General features: G+C 41.2%; 1 protein-coding gene across 1 annotated transcript in view; it reads right to left on the bottom strand.

Annotated features, from left to right (window-relative positions):
• The window catches only part of FAM168A (family with sequence similarity 168 member A), a 199,124-nt gene that overhangs the window by 23,598 nt on the left and 154,553 nt on the right, over positions 1-20,973 (bottom strand). The window lies entirely within an intron of this gene.

The raw sequence follows: 20,973 nt of genomic DNA, 5'->3' as shown, positions 1-20,973 counted from the left end.
CTTTTTGCTGGGTTCTGGATCTTGCATCTGGTTCAAATTCTGGTTGCTTTTTGCTGGGTTCTGGATCTTGCATCTGGTTCAAATTCTGGTATTTGGACTTAAGTCAACAGCCTGCCACATGGCCTTTAGAACCTGGGATCCATCAGCAACTTGCCTTCGACCTGCCAACCTTGAATTCATCTGCCTCTGCAGCCACTAATCTGTAGTGTTCCTGCCAATGTTGGGTTCATAAGCCCCTGGAGCTCTGTGAGTCAGGAGAAGCCTATAGCTTAACACTCAACCCCATAACTCGGACTCGCCCACTTCCAAAACTGTGTGGCCATTTTCTTGATATAATTTCTATATCTATATCAATGTCACTGGTTTTGCTTCTCTAGAGAGCCCAGCTTAGGACATATGAATAGGCCATTTCTGCAGTGTAATTATTCCCAGGAATGCCTATCTCAAGCTACCAATATCACTGAATGAGTAATTGGGAAGAGTAGCTCATAATCAGCTCTAGAAAAACTACACGAGCCAGTCCCAGGCCAATGCTCATGGAAGCAGCAGTCAAAAGAAGTGTTGCATTGGGTAAATCTGTGCACAAGACTTCACCTCTTTAGAAAATTGAAAAGCAAGGATGCTACTTTGAGGACTAAGGTGCACCTGATCCAAGCTATGGTATTTTCAATGACCTCATATACATCAGAAAGTTGTACAATGAATAAGGAAGAGCAAAGATGAATCAATGCATTTAAATTGTGTGCAATACAGATAGGAACTAGAAACACAGGGAATCCAGGACAGATAAACTCCCCAGGACCAGTGGTGAGAGTGGTGATACCAGGAGGATGGAGAGGAGAAGGAGTAGAAAGGGGGAACTGATTACAGTATCTACATATAACCTCCTCCCTGGGGGATGGACAAAAGAAAAGTGGGGGAAGGGAGATGCTGGACAGTGTAAGACATGACAAAATAATAATTTATAAATTATCAAGGGTTCATGAGGGGGGGGTGAAAAGGGAGGGAGGGGGAAAAAGAGCTGATACCAAGGGCTCAAGTAGAAAGCAAATGTTTTGAGAATAATGATGGCAACAAATGTACAAATGTGTTGACACAATGGATGGATGTATGAATTGTGGTAAGAGTTGTACGAGACCCCAATAAAATGATTTAATTAAAAAAAATTGTAGTGCCAGAAAATATTGAAGGTACCCTAGACTTCAATCTGTCTTGGAAGAAATACAACCAGAGTACTCCTTTGAGGCAAGGATGGCGAGATTTTATCTTACATAGTACTTTGGACATGTTATCAGGAGAGACCAGTCCCTGCAGAGGAGTACAGCAGAGGAGCAGCAAAAAAGAGGAAGGCGCTCACAGAGAAGGACTGACACAGTGGCTACCAACGATGGGCTCACGCATCGCGACATTTGTGAGGATGGTACAGGACCAGGCAGTATCTGGTTCTCTTGTGCGTACGGTCGCATTTAGGTTGTTTCATTATGATGAAAGCTATGAGAAGAGTCTAAACTGTTGGCTCCCTCTCTTGTGGATTCTTTTCATCATTGTCATTATTTAGAAGTTAGTATGTATGGTGCACATGAATGCCACGGTCAACAGGAGGCAGACTGTTGTGAATTTATATTGTGTAAACTTGGCTAAGCTGAAACCATGTTTCCTAAAATTCCTATACCTACAAAGTCTTGCGTTAATATGAGTCTTAGCTATTATGCATGAGATTTGAAAATAACGTTGCAGTCATGTTTTCTAATCAGAAAAATCTGTTGCCGCTAATGTACATTGTCCCGATCTACTGGTTAACCTTGTTGGTATGGAGAAGTGGCTGGACCCCCAGCAGCTCCCAGTTTCTACTGGAAGGTCTTCTTCCCAAGTCTTTTTACTTTGGGGCCAGGTGCATGTTTCGTTCCATGATGAAGGGCACTGGCTCTTCTGGAAGACACCCATCATTAAAGTTGGAGGCTTAGAGGTGGTGAGAAGCTGAAGGGAGTCTACCCTCAGGAGTTCTAATTGGACCCTGCTTTCCACTTTGTACTACTGCTTGCCCTGCTAACTACAGGCTACACTCTCCAGACAGCTTCACCAAAGTCAAATAAAGTTACCTTCCTATAATAAACTCTGTACTTTATACATAGGCAGAAGTAGACATTCATCCATGCTGTATACTTCAGTTCCAATCAATCGCCAACACAAGCTTCCCAGTGCCTGACAGAATGCATGGCACATAGCAAGGTGCTCAACTTAAGGTTGGTGAAGGGCTGAATGACTGAAAGAACAAATGAATGAATGAGGCAAAGTCTCTGTCTTCAAGCAGCTCACAGACTAAGAATTGAGGAGATAATGCAGCAATTATGGGATGTGGGCATGCCTGGTGGGCAGTCTCAACAGTGCTGAGGTTGTTCCTTGGCTGCTAAGTCCCTGACTGCTCCCTCTCTGCCTTGTGCTAGGTGACACATCATTGGGCTGCCATGGCAGGTGAGGCCATCAGGAGTCCAGGGACAGGTAATTCAGTGCCTTTACTATGTGGCAGGGAGGTGTGGATGCTCTGCATGTCTTGCTTCTGAGAATAAAGTTCCAAAGGTTGTACACGCCCAGGTGCTGCAGTGGACACAAGGCTAGCTTCTGGTCATACTTGTGGATCGGCTCCTGAGACCACCCTGGCTGTGCCCGTCAATGATGCTGTAACTACAGTAGCTCCTCTGGGAGAGTACTGGGGAGCTCTCATGAGGGAGCAGCCATGGGTGAGGCCCTGGCGGCATTCATGGGCTGCCCCATAAACCATAGTGACAGCCATGGGTAACGTAGCTGATGAAGGGCCACTTCTGTGTAGTTGCTTGATCATTACATAGAGCTTCAACACCTGCCTTGGTGAGGACAAAGCCACAGACACAATGAGGGCCAGCTGCACCTTGACCTTGGGGCTGGATTCTTCTGTTTGTTTAGGGCTGGGTTCTTGAGAGGAAAATGGGAGCACCTCAGCTGCTTCCCACCCCTGCCCTTAAAAGCTCCAGAAGCTCTCAATATTTATTAAAGGAAGAGTTCTAGAAGTGAGATTTCTAGATCAAAGATGGTATTACTTTTAAAGTTCAGCCATTTGACAAATATTTGAGTACCTACTAAGGCATTTTTCTGAGAACTACCTGTGGAGGGAAAAAAAAAAAAATCCCTGCCCTGTGGGACTTAGACTCTAAGACAGTCAAAGGAGCAGACAGTAAATTTTAAGTATCAACAATACCTTAAGTATTACAAAAAAGAGAAATTTGTATTCAGCCTCATCAGAAGTTCCAGAGGATCGCGGGCAGGAAAACCAAGCCAAGTCATACTAAATAGGGTGATCAGGGGAAGATACATGGAGAAGGTATGATTTGGGCAAAATACTTGTAGTAAGATATATAGTCAGCTAGTAAGAGAGTTAACAAGCAGGCAGCTAAAGGAAAAGCATTTAGACTAAAAAAACAGTGCAAAAGTCCTAAATTAGTATACCAGATAGTGCACATGGTCAAGGGAACAATAAAGAAGCCAGTGTGCCAGAGAGGAGCAAACAAGGGCAGTAATAGTAGAGAAATGCAGAGGAATAAATGGCTGGTCAGTTCATGTTGGGCCCTACAGGATAGTATAAGGGCTCTGAATGTTACTCTTGAGTAAAAGTTACAGGCCATAACAAGGTTTTGAGCCAGAGAGTAACATGATCTGAGGTATGTTTGAAAAAGGTCACTCTGACTGCTGGGTTGAAAACACACTTGAGAACAAGGGTAGAAGCATAAAGACCCAATTAGAAAGTGACTGCAAACTTCTGGCGATAGATGATAGGGCTTAGGATCGGAGCATTAGCAGGAAGAAGGATGAAAAGTAACATGCTACACGTCTGCACATTTTGCCACATTGCTTTCTAGAAAGATTATCAATTTAGACTTCCACTAGGAATTTCTAAGTGACTCTCTCACCATTCCCTGCAGTTTTTAAGATTCTTTGGTATTCTGACTGACAATGAAAAGCTAATTTTGAATGTCAAAGATTAAATCCCTAAATCTCTAATAAAAGCTTCTTTGGGATTTGTAAATATTGGAACTTTTAATAATGTGTGCTTATTAGTATGTCTTTCCCTAAGCTCTTTTCAACTCCATCTCTCTTTACCTTCAGTCAGTTTCTGACTTCAGACCTGTGGTAGTAGCTAAAATGTTGCATCTTATCGGTAACTCAGAGGTGTGACTTTGAGAAGAAAGTCGGTGTTCAATTTTGGAATGTGTTCCAGCCTCATGAAAGAAATCATGCAGAGGAGATGAGCCAGTCAGGGTGTGATGTAACAATGATGAGAAATACAACCTTCCTCTAGTTCCTAAAGGTTTCCTCCCCGCTCCCACTACCATGACTCGAATTCGATCTTGCAAGTCTGGCTAGACCAGAGGAGGTACACTGGTACAGATAGCAACTGAAAATACAGGGAATCCAGGACGGATGAGCCCTATAGGACCAGTGGTGTGAGTGGCAAAACAGGGAGGGTAAAGGGAGAATGGGTAGGAAAGAGGGAACCGATTACATGGAACTGTGTGTGACCTCCTCCCTGGGGGACAGACAACCGAAAAGTGGATGGAGGGAGACGTCAGACAGGGCAAGATATGACAAAATACCCATTTATAAACTATCAAGGGCTCATGCGGGAGGGGGGAGCAGGGAGGGAGGGGAAAAATGAGGACCTAATGTCGGGGGTTTAAATGGAGAGAAAATGTTTTGAGAAACAATGTACAAGTGCGCTTTACACAATTGATGTGTGTATGGATTGGGATGACAGTTGTATGAGCCCCTAATAAAATGTTAAAAAAAATAAAATAAAATAAAATATGGAAAAAAAAGAAATCATGCAGATACAGATCATCTCAACCCTGCATCTGGTTTTTTTTCCAGACATCTTTTATTTTACAGGCAATCATAAAATTTTCCTTCCCAGTAAATAAATAAAAACTTCCTTCCAAAAAAACACCTTCCTTCCATGTTTTCCAGTAGAACTGTGCTTGGTTCACCTGAATTTGGCAGGCATCATAAAAGGCAGCACTAGATCTAAGACTGAATGGGCTACCTTGCTGGTTGCCACTGAGTTGATTCCAACTCCTGGCAATCCCATGTGTGCAAAGTAGAACTGCTCCAGAGGGCTTTCAAGGCCGTAACCTTTCAGAAGTTGAAGGTAGGCCTATCTTCTGAGATGCTTGTAGGTAGGTATGAGCTACCAAACTTTTGGTCACTAGCCAAGTACATCAAGTGTCCCTTTGGGCTTCTGAGGCAGTAAATCTTTATGAGAGCACAGAGCCTTTTCATTCTCCCACACAGAAAATACTATTAGCCTTTGCTACTTTGTGACTATTATCTGCTGCAGTCTTCTTATAGCATACTGCAGACTCGCCAGATAAGTCTGGCCTACTCAGGTGAATAGAGTCCAGGTTCTAGTCCCCTCAAGGTTGCCTGGATCTGCTAAAGTCCATCAGGGGTAAATGACATTGAGTTGACTTTACATGCCAAGTATATGTAACTCTTTCTTTAGATAAGATTATTTTCACACCTGCTATTTCATTTAAGTCTCAAAATAACCCTAATCCTATTTCTCCCACCAATTTTGTACATAAGGAAATACAAGGGGGTTAAAAAAAACCAAAAAACCAGAACAAAACTCCACTGGACAGAGCCTTTCATAGTACTAATTTTTCCCCGCTAAGCAATCATGGAACAACTCACTCTGAGTTTGTGCGCCCAGTGGTATCGCCTGGGAAGGTTAACCTTCTCTCTGGTCACAGTGAATTTTCCCTAAAAGCAGTTTCATTCAAACCTCTTTTTTTGTGACGGCCGATTTAAGAGACCAGCATGCAGCTGTAAAATTTTGGCTTCCTGCTCAGGAAAAATGCTGCAGAAACTGTTGTGTTGTTGAACACAGCTTACAAGGACAGTGCTATGGGGAAAACTCAAGTGTACGAATGGTTTTCGCATTTCAAAAAAGGTGAAATCTCAATTGATGACAAACCTTGTTCTGGACGTCCTTCAACTTCCCCAATGAACGAAAATATTGACAAAATTTGTGCACTTGTGCTCGAAGACTGACAATGGGCCACTGAAGAGATAAGGAAGTGATATGGACTATTTTGGAGCTCAGTTCAGTGATTTTAATAGAAGATTTGGGAATGAGAAGGGTCGCTGTGAAATTTGTCCTTGGGTTCTGACTGACCAGTAAAAAGAGTGTCGAGTGGAAACATGCTGTGCTTTGAAAGAACAGCTCTGAAGTGACCCAGACTATTTTATTTTCCCAAGGTCATTACTGGTGAAGAGACATGGTTCTATTCTTATGACCCCGAAAGCAAACATCAATCAAGCCAGTGGAAGATGCCATCATCACCTCACACCCCCCCCAAAAAAAAAACAAAAAAAACTTGTCAAGTGAAATCAAAGATAAAGATCATGCTCATTTTTTTTTTTTTTTTTAATGTGAGAGGCACAGTGTATTTGGAGTTCGTTCCACCAGGTCAGACTGTTAATCCAGCCTTCCACTGAGAGGTTCTGAAAAGACTGAATCACAGTGTGTGTCAAAAAAGGCCTGATTTGTGGGAGACAGGGGACTAGTTTTGCCACCACAACAATACACCTGCTCATGTGGCCATCTCGGTATGTCAGTTTTTGGCAAAAAACCAGCATGCCTCTCTTGCCCCCACGCACCTGAACCACCTGACCTTGCTCCATGAGACATCTTTTTGTTTCAGCAAATGAAGCAGGACATGAAAGGATAGCGATTTCAGGACTTAGAAGAGGTGAAGAAAAAAAACGAGGGAGATGCTGTCAGGCATCCAAATAGATGAACTTGAAAAATGTTTCCAAGAATGGAATCGCAGAATTGACAAATGTACTAAGTGTAATGGAGAGTACTTTGAAGGTGATAAGGTTGTTTTGTATAAAAATTTAAATACATAACTCATAGACTCTGGGAGATGAAATGGCTTTTTAAACTAAGGTTATTTAGCAAATCAGTGGTGTAGATGGTACTAAAATCCCAAACTGACAAACAACATAGCCATGACAGAATGTATGTATCTCATGTATGTATAAAAAGACATACGCAAGTACATATACAGGTGTATCTGTAGGCATATGTATGTATACACTTCTGTACTATATAAATATCCACATATATAACAAAGCTACACAGACATACTCAAACAACTCATGGACTGGTTTACTGGGTTAAAAGGCTTAGGAGAATAGCCTCCGGGGACAACACTGTCAAATGGCATACCATTTCATAAAGATAGTGTCCTACACATCCTGGTTTGTGGAATAGTGTATGAATTCTTAAAAGCTTGAGAGCAGCCATCAAAAATACATCTATAGGTCTCTACTGGTCTGGAGAAGAGATAAAGGAAATCAAGGGCTCAAAGAAGAAACTAGTGTAAAGAACTAACAACCCACATGAGACCAGAAGAATTAGATGGTGTCACATTACCATTTCTGGCCATTCAGACCAGGGTCAAAAATAGGAGTACCTGGCTAGAATGGGAGAATGTGTAGAACAAAAGTCTATTCCAAGAACAGGTTAGAGCTATTGGACTGGTTTACACTGGGTCAGCGTTACCCAAAGTAGGTTATACTGCCCCCTGGGGACTGCTGTGAAAACAACATTTTATCCTGGATTATAGGCTACAGCACAAAAGTTTTCCATTGACGTGTACGCGCTCACACTAGGTTTTTGGGGTTTTTTTGGTGGAGGCAGGGAAGAGGCCAGTAGGCCAAATAAGTTTGGGAACCTAGGTACTAGACAAGCCCCTGAGACTACTGCCTCAAAATAACCTTTGAACTTGGAACTGAAGCTATTTCTGGAGGTCAGTTTCCATTAAATAATAGATTGGCTTTTAAAATAAATATTATTCATGCTTCCTTCAATAACAACTATATGAGACTGAATGGTCACCATTTACACAAAAGCAAAGATGAGACAGCAAGGAAGGAAAGGGAAGCTAGATCAATGTGTATAGAGCAAAGAGACCAGACATAGTAATGCTAACCAATATCAGGCAACAATTTGTATAGAAACTGTTAAATGGGAAGTTAACATGCTGTGTTGAAAAAAAATGTGTAAACTTTTACCTAAAACACAGTAAAATATCATCAAGAACAAAAAAAGGCTAAAACTAATCGGCTAACTCAGAAAGACAAAGAAAATTGCCGGACTTCCGAGAAAATGACAACTGAGTAACACATTCTAGAAGGACTCTGCAGAAATCAGCCCAAGAGAGTTACTAAAAGGGAAATTCAACACTGCTGGATTGCAGGAGGACTATCAATATAAGTAGGCACAGTTCCACAAGGTTTTGAGGGGCTGGGGGCTTTTGGCTTACCACAGTAGAGGCCGGCTAGGGTTTAACTTTAGCCCTGGCACTGTCCGGGTCCATTTGGAGCTGGCACAGGGGCTTTATCTCAACATAGACAAAGCTTGCCATGGCCTGGGGCAGGGATTAAACCCTTGCAGCCCCATGGGCAGGGATCGGGCACGGCTATATTGTTACTTTTGTTGCCCTCGCTTCTCTCTATGCCCCCACAGTCTCGGAGGGATTAGTTGGGGTTTTTTTTCCTTCTCCTCTTTGTCTCTTCCCTGTTCTCTCACACTCCACTGCTGACCTCCAGATCACTCCCCTTAGCCCAGGGCATTTATGCCTGCTCCCCACCCAGTTAGGTGAGCTCCACCCTGTGAAGTGTAGCCTAGTAGCCTGAGGCTGGGGAAAGCCTGGCTGACCTCCACCAGGGGATACTCCAACCAACTTCTTATCAGGGAATTCCTGCCTGTGTGGCTTGGGAACCTCCTATTATTCCTCTGTTGTCCCACTTGACTGAGGAAACTTCCTCACGCCTACCTCAGTGCCTTACATGGCCTAAGGAACCTCAGCCAACACTCCCCAATGTTCCAAGCTGCTGCAGGAACCTCTGCCCAACCTCCGCAGTGATCTACCTGGCCAAGCCAATTCCGCCCACCATTTGCGGTGTTCTACACCAAAGCAGGCAACCCACCAGCCTTTTGGGGCATTCTCCAGAAAAGAAAGCCACAAGAGGATAAAGTGGTAGGCTAATTCCATAGTGAAATTAGCTGTGGACAGTTCGAAGAAGCATTCCTACAAGTCTCCCAGAGAGAGCCTGTGCTCTTCAACTCCCTGGAAAATGACACCTGGCTCCTCTAAAACAATGCAATGCAAACAGCCATCAGCCTCAATGACCTCAACAAAAAAAACAGAAGAAACAAAAGGCAATGGCAGAAGATGACCTGAACCTAATGGCATGCATAGAAGAAGCAGACACTGAGCTGCCACAGACAATTTTCAGAATGATGCTTGGAGTCATACAGGACTTGAGGGAAACAACACAGAAAAAGGATGAAACGATAGAGGAGATAAAGTCCATACACCGGGGCTTAAGTGGAGAGCAAATGTTTTGAGAATGATGAGGGTAATGAATGTACAAATATGTTTTACACAATTGATGTAGGTATGGATTGTGATAAAAGTTGTATGAGGCCCTAATAAAATGATTTCTTTTAAAAAAAAGCCCATACACCAAAGGGAAATACAAGAGGTTAGGGAGGAGATAACAAAAAACAGTAGCAGACTCACGGACCTCAAGAATCGACTGGAGGAAGCAGAAAACCTCACCAGTGACTTGGAGGACAAACACATTTTAACAAAAGACAACAAAAATCTACTAAGAACATCAGAGAAGCTGAAGAAAACCTAAGAGCTATGTCTGATCCTATGAAGAGGCACAACATTAGAATTATTGGATTACCGGAGGAAGATGCAACAAAGAAGTCATGTACAACAATAGTGAGTGAATTCTTGGAGGAAAACTTCCCCAGCTTAATGAATGAAAACCAGGCAGCCATTCAGGAGGCTGAAAGAACACCAGCTAGACTGAATCCCAAGAAGAAGTCACCAAGGCACATAATAGTTAAACTATCCAACTTTGAGGAAAAGGAGAAAATCATGAAAGCAGCTAGGGAAAAACAAGCAATCACATACAAAGGTTCCCAAATAAGAATATGTTCAGACCTATTAGCAGAAACTATGAAGAAGAGGAGAGAGTGGAGTGACATATTCCAAAAACTGAAGGACAACAATGTAAACTCAAGAATACTCTACCCAGCCAAATTATCAATCAAGACAGATGGAGAAGTAAGAGTCTTCCCAGACAAGAAAAACTCAAACACAAATAGAAATATCTAGGGATTTACCTGACTAAAAGAACAAAAGATCTATATGAGGAAAACTACAGAACACTATTACAAGAAACCAAGAGCGACCTCAACAAATGGAAAAATATCCCATGCTTGTGGATTGGAAGACTCAATATAGTAAAGATGTCAGTTCTGTCCAAGGCACTATATAAGTTCAATGCAATACCAATACAATTACCCTCATCTTTCTTCAAAGAAATGGAAAAACTGATTACCAACTTCATATGGAGAGGGAAGAAGCCCAGAATTAGCAGAGAACTCCTCAAGAAGAAAGACACGGTGGGAGGGCTTGCTTTTACCTGACTTTAGCACCTATTATACAGCCACAGTTGTCAAACCTGCATGGTATTGGTACAATGACAGATACTCAGACCAAGGGAAAAGAACTGAAAACCCAGAAATAAAATCATCAGCATATAGACAACTGATCTTTGATAAGGGTCCAAAAAATATCCAATGGGGAGCAGATGCCCTCTTTAACAACTGGTGCTGGAAAAAAATGGATATCTAACTGCGGAAAAATGAAGCAAAACCCTTATCTCATTCCATGAACAAGAATAAACTCAAGGTGGATCACAGACCTTGAAGTTAAACCCCAAACTATTAGGGCCATCAATGAGGGAATTGGGACCAACTTGAGAACTTTGGCACATGGAAGACATAGGCTATCAGAAATAGGGAAGGACAAAAACACAGAGGAGGCACAAATTGACAAATGGGATATACTGAAGATAAAACGCCTATGTACATTGAAAGAATTCACCAAGAAGAGTAATAAGAGAGTCCACCGACTGGGAAAACATCTTTAGAAATGACACATCAGACAAAGGCCTTATTACTAAAATCTACAATACTCTGCTAGCTACCAAAAAGAAAAAAACCAATTGCCCACTGAGGAGGTGGGCAAAGGACCTGAACAGAAGTTTCACAGGGGCAGAAATCCAAATGGCCAATAAACATATGAGGAAATATTCCCGATCTTTAGCCATAAGAGAAACGCAAATTAAAACAACAATAAGGTACCACCTAACACCCTCAAAGATAGCCCAATTCAAAAATCAGAAAGCAACAAGTGTTGGAGGAGCTGTGAGGAGACAGTAACTCTCATCCACTGCTGGTAGACCTGTAAATATGTACAACTACTATTTATTATTATACTATTACTATTTATCTGGCGATATCTAAAACAGATGGAAATCAAGCTACAATACAACCCAGCAGGTTCTGCTGGGCATATACCCAGAAGAGGCAAGAAACAAACCATGGCCAAACATCTGTGCTCCAATTGTGGCACAATTCACAGTTGCAAGGAGTTGGAAACAACCCAAATTTCCATCAACTGACGAGTGGATTAAAAAATTGTGGTACATACATAGAGTACTACGCATCGCTAAAAAGCAGTGATGAATGTATGAAGCACATCGCTGCATGGGAAGAACTGAAGTTCTTCATGCTACACGAAGTAAGCAAAGCACAAAAGGACATGTACAACATAAGTCCACTGAGGTAAGCTTTAAAAAATATATACAAAAGGGACATAGGGAAAAAGCTACTGTATACAAACACTGCTGGGGTGAGGACTATGTAGTATGGCAGGGGCCAGACCAAATCCAGGGATACATATGGTAGCCAACTAAAAAGTGGAGAGGGATAGGGAAAAAAATTAAAAAGAAATGGGTAGCGGGGGAACAGGGCGCTAACCCACCTAAGGGGAGGGTATTGTTTATATCTCCACAGGGAAAGAGGGACCAGGCTTCAACCCAATGCTCCAAGATGTGAATGCAACATGCCTGCGTGGAGTAGGGAACCAATGGAGAGGTCTGAGGGGCTGGCCCCTATCCCAACTACGTGGACACCTGCACCCCCACCCCTTCCCGGAAGAACAGCAAGGGGAACAGAGCAATGAAGTCCCCAGGGAATACCAATAATAGACTTTGGGGCCCGGGCTTGGCACCCCATCAGACTCGACCGGAAAACACTCCTGAAGTCCAACAAATAGTCCTTGAACTAACTACAAGCTTTTCTTTCTTGTTTTGTTTTTTGTCATTGGCTTGTTGTTGGTTTTTATTTTGTTGCTTGATTTTTGTTTTTGTGCATGTCATTATCTCCGCAGGTCTGTCTAAATAAGATAGGCTGGCTGAACAATCTGGAGGAGAAAACAACAGGACTGACAGTTCCGGGGGGACATGGGAGAGGGAGAGGTGGGGGGAAAGAAGTGGTGTTAACAAACCCACGGACAAGGGAACAACAAGTGTGATCCAAATTGGTGTTGATGAGGGTGTAGGAGGTCTAGCAGGGAGTGACCAAGGATAACATAACCGAGAGGAATTACTAAAACCCAAATGAAGGCTGAACATGATAGTGGGACAAGAGGAAAGTAAAAGGAAATATAGGAAAGGGCTAGGAGGCAAAGGGTATTTATAGAGATCTAACTAAAGGTATGTACATAAGTAAATAAATATATTTATATATGTGGATGTGGATGTGGAAATAGATCTATGTGCCTATATGTATAGGTTTAGTATTAAGGTAGCAGATGCACATTGAGCCTCCATTCAAGCACTCACTCAATCAATGCAAGAACACTTTGTTCTATTAAACTGACATTTCATGATGCTCACCTTCCTGACATGATTGCTGAAGACAAAGCGGGTGCATAAGCAAATGTGATGAAGAAAGTTGAGGGTGCCAGGCTATCAAAAAATAAAGCGTCTGGGGTCTTGTCTTCAAGGCTTGAAGGTAAACAAGTGGCCATCTAGCTCAGAAGCAACAAAGCCCACATAGAAGAAGCACACCAGCCTGTGCAATCACGAGGTGTCGAAGGGATCAGGTATCATGAATCATCAGAACAAAAAATCTTATCATTGTGAATGAGGGGGAATGTGGAGTGGAGACCCAAAGCCTATCTGTAGGCAATTGGACATCCCCTTGTGGAAGGGTCGTGGGGAGGAGACGAGCCAGTCAGGGTGCAGCGTAGCAATGATGCAACATACAACTTTCCTCTAGTTCCTAAATGCTTCCTCCCCACCGACCATCATGATCTCAATTCTACCTTACAAATCTGGCTAGACCAGAGGATGTACACTGGTACAGATAGGAACTGGAAACACAGAGAATCCAGGGTAGATATCTCTTCAGGCCGAGTAGTGATACTGGGAGGGTGAAGGGATGGTGGGGTAGAGAGGGGAAACCGATAAGGATCTACATATAACCTCCTCTAGGGGAACGGACAACAGAAAAGTGGGTGAAGGAAGATTTCGGGCAGTGTAAGATATGACAAAATAATAATTTATAACTTATCAAGGGTTCATCAGGGAGCAGCGAGGGAGGAGGAAACATGAGGAGCTGATGCCAAGGGCTTAAGCAGAGAGCAAATGTTTGGAGAATGATAAGGGCAATGAATGTACAAATGTGCTTTATATTACACAATGTATGTGCATATGTATTGTGATAAGAGTTGTATAACCCAATAAAATGATTAAAAACGTAGTTCAGTTTTTTTATGTATATATTTATAGTTATTCTGTTCCCACTCAGTGTCCTAATATAGGTCATGCGTGTGTTATTTAAAGTATCACAAAGGCACTGAATTAGAGCTGGAAGAAGTATTAGAGGTGATTGAGTCAAATTTACCACTCAGCACAGGAATGCCCTTTACAATGGCTCACATGGCTGGAAATATGGCCTGTGTCCACAAATATTTCTAATGGTGATGTGCTCAGAACCTCTTCAGGCAGTCAACGCTCCTGTTGAAGGGCTCTGGTGGTTAAGAAATGTTTCACTCTGAGCTAAAATCTGCCTTATTAGGAATTTTACCCCGACCACCTTCTCAGCTCTCACAGAACATGTCCTATCCACAGGACAATCTTCTAGAGATTAAAGGAAAAAATGCTGTTCAAGCTGAATCTTCTCTTGTCCAAACTCAGCAGATCCAGTTCCTTTAACGTTCTTCCATTTCGATTACCCATTTCTGGCTAGGCTTTAGTTCACAAGTCCTCTCTTCCTAAAAAATAAAATAAAACCAAATCTCTTCCTGCTTTGTTCACTAATCTGCTGATTATCCCCTCCGCACCCCTACGCTTTTTTGTTTTGTTTTTTAATTGAATTGGCATAAGAGGATTCTAGTGATAGGCAGTGAGTGAAGCCCTATAATTTTATTCATGTTTCTTCATCATCAACCATGACTGAGTTATTATCTAGCAAATGCTTACTGTGTTAAGTGTACTGCTAGGTTATTTACATAGGTGCTTATGGATTAGTGGAAAATCATACAGATCATTTATATTAATCTATATCAGAGAGTGCTGAGCAATTATCAGAACATGGAACATGTCTGGGAGGATTAGGAGTGGTTTTTCAGAGAGGGGAAACATTGTAGTTGGCCTTGAAGATGAACAGAAGGAGTATGTTGGAAGTGTGTAGGAGTAAAGACAGAAAACTATACATTTATTCCTATCAGAGGGGCATGAAAGTGTGTGTCATATTATGGAAACGGGAAACAGTTTGGTATGGCTGGAGTGTACAGTAAGTGAAGAAAAGTCACAGGAAATGGAGATCAAAAGTTAGACTTATGAAGGGATTTGAATACCAGGCTAAAAAAGAGGGAATTTATCAATAAGTACCACAAAATCATTTACTGGTTTTAAATTGGGGTGTTTCTGATTTGTTTTATGCAAATTACTCTGGCAGAAGTTTAGAAAGAGGTTCAGATGGGTGAGATCAGATAGGAAGTTAAGGCAGTAGCCCAAAGGAAAAGTTAGAACAGTAATTCGATGAAATAGAGGAAGGAAACTACAAAACTGCTCAGGAGAGAGTCTACAAAATTTGATCCTAATCACAAACTTCACTTTATTGCTATGAGCTGAGAAGCTGTAAAGAAAGACAGAAAACATTCCAGCTCCACTTTTTTCAGGCTTTTATTTATTCTTTTAATTTAAATGTACCTTGAATCGGGTAGCTCCAGTGCAGTGACTGAACTTGAATTCCTCTGAGTAGCTGGGAGGCCTAGCTGCTGAGCATGCGAGACTGATGAGAATGTAGGTCAATCCAAGCAGGCAGTGGCTCTGCAGTGCCACCTTTGGGCCTGCCTAGCTCTGAGTCTGAGGGAACCTCTATTTTGGATCCAAAGCCTACCTAACTACCCTCCCAACAGTGAGTCCCAGAGAACTGTAAGAGTGTGCACTGTCATTCCCAGTAAGGGCAAGGCAACAGATTCTCTCTGCAATTCTATGAGGGAGCTCTAAATTGTGTTGCATTTTCAGGGAGAACATGTCCACCCAAGTAAAAGACTAGCAACTCTAGGTCATTCACCTAGCTCAGCCCTACCACAAGTAGGCTGTTCAAATGAGAGTGGATTCAACTTGATACGTCTTTAGCGTAGAAACAATATCAACAACATGAAAATAGACTCCTATACAGCCTTATAATTCTTCAAGTAAACATATAAGGCCAAGATTTCTCAGGGGGAGCTTTTTTTCTAACAAATCTAAAAATATCTTGGCAGTTCCCTATTTGCTGGTATGGGAGAAATTTTAATGAAAAGCAGATGGCCTGTTCTGTCTCTATCTACATTCCAGGAAATGCTCCATTTCTTAATCCGTGCATCTATAAGGCACTTGGGAGGGACCCAGGACTTTACAAGTTGGTTGGTGAGTGGTCAGTCCTGCTCTGGGTGTATATTACCTTCTGGAAACAGACAAAGGAGCAAGGTGAAATTCTGAAAATGATAAGTTTGGTCTATTAAGTTCTATTCCCCCTGAGAACACTTTAATCTTTGAGTTCATCACTCTGTTTAAAGAGATCAAGCAAAGGGAATATTGTTCAGATTCAATAAACTATATCCAGACACTGTTTTCCATGTAGAAATAAAAGCTTCATTTCCTACTTATACTTCTCTAATTCCTGAAAGACAAAAGCCCAAATTATAAAAATAAAATAAACCCTTCAGATAGATTAGATAGAGAATATCATTATGACCTTGTAGTTGGAAATTATTTTTTAGCTGAGTCCAAAAGGGAAAACTACAAGAGAGTAATTTTAATTCACTAACATTTAAGGTGGCGGTGGGCGTGTTTAAGTACACAGTTGCGAGCCACAAGGCAGGTGAGTTCAAGCTGACAGTGACTGCAGGAGAAGGACACAGTCTGCTTCTGAAGAGCTTAGCTCCTGGGAAACCCTCTGGGGCAGTTCTACTGTCTGTGAGCGCCACAATGAGTCTGAACCAACGTGATGGCAACAGACCAAGTTTGGCTCAGGTTCATTACAAAAGCTATCACAAGTCAAGTTGAGACAAACAGAGTAAGAAAATATATTTGTAACATACAACAAAGGCTGCGTAGCCACAATAAAGATCTCACACACACAAAAATCAGTAGGAAAATGAAATCAACTTAGTAGATCATTATCAGGAAATTCATAGAAGAAAACACACAGATGAAAAAAATAAAATAAAAAATGAAGAAAACACACAGATGTCTTCAGAGAATAAAGAACAAAAAATGTTCAATCATACCAGTAATCACCAAAATACAAACACTGAGTATGCTTAGGTGCCTTGGTGGTGTAGTGGTTACACATTGGGCTGCGATCCTCAAACTCAGCAGTTCAAAACTACCAGCACCTCCTTCGGAGAAATACTGGGCTTTCTACTATTGCAAGCAATTACAGCCTCGAAAGCTTACTGGGGTCACAATAAATCAGCATTGGCTCGATGGCAATGAGGTTTTTTTGTTTGTTTGTTTTTTAATCTGTAGATCAGTTTGGGGAGTATTCTCGTTTCAATAACATTAAGTCTTCCAATCCATGAACATGAAATGTCTTGCCATTTTTTAGATCTTATTTAATCACTTTCAGCAATGCTTTTATTTTTTAAAGAATAAGTTCTGTGTTTCTCTTGTTAAGTTTATTATCAAGTATTTGATTATTTTTGATGCTATTATGACTGAATTGTTTTCTTAATTTCATTTTTAGATTGTTTAGATTTCTATTCAAATGTATAGAAATACAATGGACTATTGCTATTAATCTTTTAACCAACTTACAACCTTGCTACTCATTTATTATACTGTTTTTAAAAATAGAGTCCTTAGAATTATCTAGATGTAAGATCATGTCCTCTGCAAATACAGAGAGTTCTACTTCCTCCTTTACAACCTGGGTGGCCTTTCATTTCATTTTCTTGCCAATTTGGCATGGTTAGAGCCATCACTACAATTTTAAACAGAAGTGATAAGAGTGGACATCATTGCCTTGTTCCCGTGTTGAAGGGGATTCAATACTCTTTCTCCATTAAATATGCTGCTGTTGTTAGTTGCCACTGAGTTGGCTCCAATCCACAGCAACCTTAAGCAAAACAGAACAAAAGGTCCCTGGTTCTGTGCCATCTTCAAGATCACTGGATATTTGAGTGCACTGTTGTCAATCCATCGAGAGTTTCCTTTTGTTTATGCTGACCCTCTACCAAACAGGATGTAGCTGTGGGTTTTGCATAAACGTTCTTTACCAGATTGAGGAAGTTCCTTTCTATTCTTAGCTTGTTTGGTTTTTGTATATGTCTTTGTTGCTTTTATCATTAAAGTGTGTTGGATTTTGTCAAATGCTTTTGCGTGTGTGTTACCTGATTATATGAGTTCTGTCCTTTTTATTCTTTTTAATATGATACATTGTATTGATTGATTTTCTTATGATAAGCCAGCCTTCCATCCATGGATAAATCCAAGGTCATAATATATAATCTTCAATATCTTACTAACAATACCTTATACAAGTATGATAGGTGTTATTTCGATTTAACATGCACTTACATAACACTCAATATGAGCCACGTATCATTCTAAGTGCTCTGTAAATATTAACTCATAAAATCTTAACAATCCAAGAGATAAATATTATTATTGAGGCATGCAAAAGTTAAGCAAATAATGAACTGATATTGTAATTCATCAGGCAGTCTGCTCAGGAGTAGATATACTCAACCAGTTATTTTGATCTGTGGATTTATCAGTAGGTTAAAGCATAACTCTTAAATCTAATCCTGGCTCCCTCATTTAATAGCTGGGTAACCTTAAGCTTTATCTTCTTATCTTGAAGAAGACAATAATATTTTCTAAGTTAGAGGCCTAAGCTACTAGCCATTCCTTGGGGGGAAAAAAAGATGAGATTGTTTTCTCCCTTTTCCCTAAAAATTTACAGTGAGAAACTCCAGAGGTCAGTTCTACTGTGCCCTAAGTTACTTTAACTTTCACTGTTAGTCAACAGAATAAAGCAGAAGGAATACACTGAAAGTGAGTTAGAAATAAAATGGCAAAAGGTGGAAACATTTTTATTTATACATTTTTAAAAAGGAACAAAAATGCTTAAAATGCACAAAAGGTTGTAAATACATATGTTGTTGTTGGATGCTGCCGAGTTGCTTCTGATTCATAGCAACCCTGCATACAGCATAATGAACCAGCACCCAGTCCTGTGTCAGCCTCATCACTATTCTTATGCTTGAGCCCACTGTGCAGTCAATGTGTCAATCCAGCTCATCAAAGCCCTTTCTCTTTTTTGTTACCCCTCCATCACACCAAGTATGATTACATTCTAGACAACTTCAATCTTTTCTCCATTTATCTTGATGTTACCTACTGGTCCAATTGTGAGGATTCTGATTTTCTGTACACTAAGACGTAATCCATACGAAAAGCTGCAATCCTTGATCTTCATCAGCAATGTCTCAAATCCTCCTCACTCTCAACAAGCGAGGTGGTGTCCTCTACATATTGAAGATTATTAATAAGCCTTCCTCTAATCCTGATACTGCTTTCTGCATAAAATCTAGCTTCTCTGATTACTTGCTCAGCATACAGGTTGAATAATTATGGTGGAAGGATATAACCTTGATACATACCTCTCTTGATCATAAATCATGCAGTATTTCCTTGTTCTGTTTGCACAACTGCCTCAATCTATGTAGTTTCTGGATGAACACAATCAAATATTCCATAATACCCATTCTTTTCAAGTCTATCCATAGTTTCTTTTGATCCACACAATCGAATGCCTTTGGATAGCCAATGAAACATAAGTAAACATCTTTCTGGTATCCTCTTCTTTCAGCCAAGATAGCACCCATCCCTCCCACACCACTTTATTTCTCTACTGGGTTTATTAATATGTTGCAATGGTCACACAGAACTCACAAACAATCCTAATGATTATTAGAGAAGTAACAGGTTATAATTCAGGATCAGAAATAATTCTGGATACAGTTCTTTAATCAGGACAGCCTCTTTTCAGTCATCCCTGCAGGCAAGGCCGTGGGCCTCTAGGGCTAGCCTGGGCTCTGTCTTGCTCAGGCAAGTGTTACAAACTTTAGCTCTGCTAATAAGGCCCTGCAGGCACCCCATTACATAAGCCAGTCTTCTGCCTGAAGGGACTCCATACAATCCTTCTGTAGGTTGGCATATCCACTGTAATTCCTAGGCCAGAAACCATTGCAAGACTGATTTGCTGATTCTGTTGCTGCCACTTCTCACCATCTCTGCTGTTAATAGCTTTCTGCCTTCTGGATTTAGGTGGTTGTCTGAATAGAGACTCTATGTATAAAGCTCATTCTGTTCCCATAACATCTGGGTGGGAGCAGTCCCTTCCCACACCCACTGCCCTTTCTACCTCTGGGAATGCTCACTTTAAGATTAGTGGTATGGGAAAACTGACTGATGTTCTCATTAGGATTCCAAACACCTTATTTTCAATTTTTGGTAGGAGTTACAAGACCATAACTAGAAAGACCATATAAAAGTGATCCATTGTAGTACAAGGATTTAGATTCTAGACAATTTTCATCAAAAAGTTTGAAAATCTATGGGTAAGCACAAGCATTTCCAACAGGAACATTTTAATAAAAGGGAAGGAGCACAGGACTAGCATTTACTGAACTGCCTACCATTCTGTGCCAAATATTTATGCTAGCTATTTGCATGCCACCTCCTTTAATTTTCTAGCCTGCAATGTAACTCTATTTCTAAGACTAGGGTAAAAAGATTTGCCCAGGGTCTCATGCCTGGTAAATGGTAGAGCTGGCTTTTGAATTCTGATTTCTGTGTTTGCAGAGCCCATGTTTATCCCATTGACCTGTGGGGCAGGGCAGAAGGCTCCTTCTCCTGACTCATAAGAGAAATTATGTAGCACTCAAGAACATTCAGGGCTGCTCACTTTCCAAGGCAGCCCACATGCAGGTATAGGAGAAGAATTCTAAGTCATTAAATGGTCTACCTGGCCTTCTTCCATATCTGCAGTCCCTACATATTGAAAATTTTTGTTACTTTCCTATTATCCAGCAAATAAATCCTTAATGTCTTATTCAAGACCTTTTGTGGTCTGATCATCCACATTTTCTGTCCCATCTCCTACTACAATGCTTTTTGAACTATCTGTTCTGGTGGGACAGTGGGTTGAGAGTTGAGCTAATAACTGCAAGGTCAGCAATTCAAACCTACCACCTGTTGTGTGGGAAAAAGATGAGGCTGCCTGCTCCCATAAAGATTTACCACTTTAAAACCTAAAGGGGGAGTTCTACTCTGCCCTACTGTGTTTTCCCCAAAGTAAGACATCCCCCGAAAATAAGACCTACTTACAGTTTTGCCTCTCTGAAATATAAGGCACCCCCCTGAAAATAAGACCTCCCCGATAATAAGCCCCCCCCAAAGCTACCATAACTCCGGACTCTGGACCGTAGCGGTGGG

Source organism: Echinops telfairi, unplaced genomic scaffold (assembly GCF_000313985.2).
Source record: "Echinops telfairi isolate 266 unplaced genomic scaffold, ASM31398v2 ScPeMD7_1713;HRSCAF=2227, whole genome shotgun sequence".
Taxonomy (NCBI): domain Eukaryota; kingdom Metazoa; phylum Chordata; class Mammalia; order Afrosoricida; family Tenrecidae; genus Echinops; species Echinops telfairi.
This window is presented reverse-complemented; position numbering and strand designations above follow the sequence as displayed.